This window comes from Pteropus vampyrus, unplaced genomic scaffold (genome assembly GCF_000151845.1).
Source record: "Pteropus vampyrus isolate Shadow unplaced genomic scaffold, Pvam_2.0 Scaffold3, whole genome shotgun sequence".
NCBI classification, from domain to species: domain Eukaryota; kingdom Metazoa; phylum Chordata; class Mammalia; order Chiroptera; family Pteropodidae; genus Pteropus; species Pteropus vampyrus.
This window is the reverse complement of record NW_011888784.1, coordinates 20657894-20659338: the sequence shown is the minus strand read 5'-3', so window position 1 is coordinate 20659338 and position 1445 is coordinate 20657894. Positions and strand designations below refer to the sequence as shown.

General features: G+C 30.7%; 1 non-coding gene across 1 annotated transcript; it reads right to left on the bottom strand.

The window, feature by feature from the left end:
* Positions 1-1078: 1078 nt before the first annotated feature.
* Positions 1079-1197, bottom strand: LOC111741652. Its single transcript, XR_002781047.1, has one exon. It is a non-coding gene; the product is annotated as a 5S ribosomal RNA (ribosomal RNA).
* Positions 1198-1445: the final 248 nt, after the last annotated feature.

The window sequence follows — 1445 nt, the reverse complement described above, 5'->3', positions numbered from 1 at the left end:
TTAGTTTCAGGTATACACATAATAATTTAATAACTGTGAAATGATCAACAAATAAGTCTAGTTATCATCCATTATCATACATAATTATAAATTTTTTTCTTATAATTTTTCGAAGGTTGACTATCTTAGTAACTTTCAAATATGTAGTACAGTATTATTAACTATAGTCACCATGTTATACCTTACATCCTCATGACTTAACTCATTTTATAACTAGAAGTTTGTAGCTTTTGACCTCCTTTACCCATTTTCCCCACTCTCTAACCTCCTCAGCCCTGGCAACTACCAATTTATTCTCCATTATCTATGAACTTTGTTTTGTTTGTTTTGTTTTGATTTGTTTGTTTGTTTGATTTTTAGATTCCACATATAAGGGAAATGATATGGTATTTGTCTTTCTCTGTCTGATTTATTTCACTTAGCATAGTGCCTTCAAGATACACCTATGTTGTTACAAATTCCATTTTTTATGACTTAAGAATATTCCATTCTATATATATGTCACATATCTTCTATATCTATTCTTCCATTGATGGACCCCAAAGAAAACATATTAGTACTTAGACCACCTTTATAATATTATAATATCTATTTTTAGATTTGAGAACTATATTTGAAATATTTTTTTAAATGAAATTCTTTGAGAGGATGTATATTCACATGCAGTTTTGTAATCTCATGTACATGTTACCCATTTCTCCTCAGTGGTAAGATTTTATAAAGCTATAGTATAATGACAACCAGAATATTAGCATTGATATTATAAAATAATTGTATGCAGATTTCTCCAATATTACTTGTACTCATGTGTGTATGTGCGTGTGTACTTCATTGTATACAATTCCGTCACATGTGTAGTTTCATATATCCATCATTACAATCAAGATACTAAAAAGTTCCATCACAGGCATTTTTTGTGTTTCACTTTTATAGTCCCATCCACTTCCCTCCTACATCTCTATCTTCTCTAATTCTTAGCATCCAATAATCTGTTCTTTATTAAAAATGTCATTAAAATCTTTTTGTAAATGGAATCAATTAGTATTTGAACTTTTGAGATTGGCTTTTTTTTTTTTAATGCCTACAGCACCTGGTCTTCCTAGGTGGTCTCCCATCCAAGTACTAACCAGGCCCGACCCTGCTTAGCTTCCGAGATCAGAGGAGATTGGGCATGTTCAGGGTGGCATAGCCATAGACTTCAGATTGACTTTTTATGTTTAGTATAATTCTCTGGAGATGAAGCTAAGTTGTTACATATATCGATAGTTTGTTCTTTTTTATTGCTGTGTAATATTTCATGCTAGGGATGTACCAAAGTTTGTATAACAGTTTATCTGTTGAAGGACATCTGAACTGCATCCTATTTTTGGCTATCCATAATATCTTAGATTTACATGATCATTTTCAGTTTTAAAAGCACATTTATACATTTTACTGTATATTAT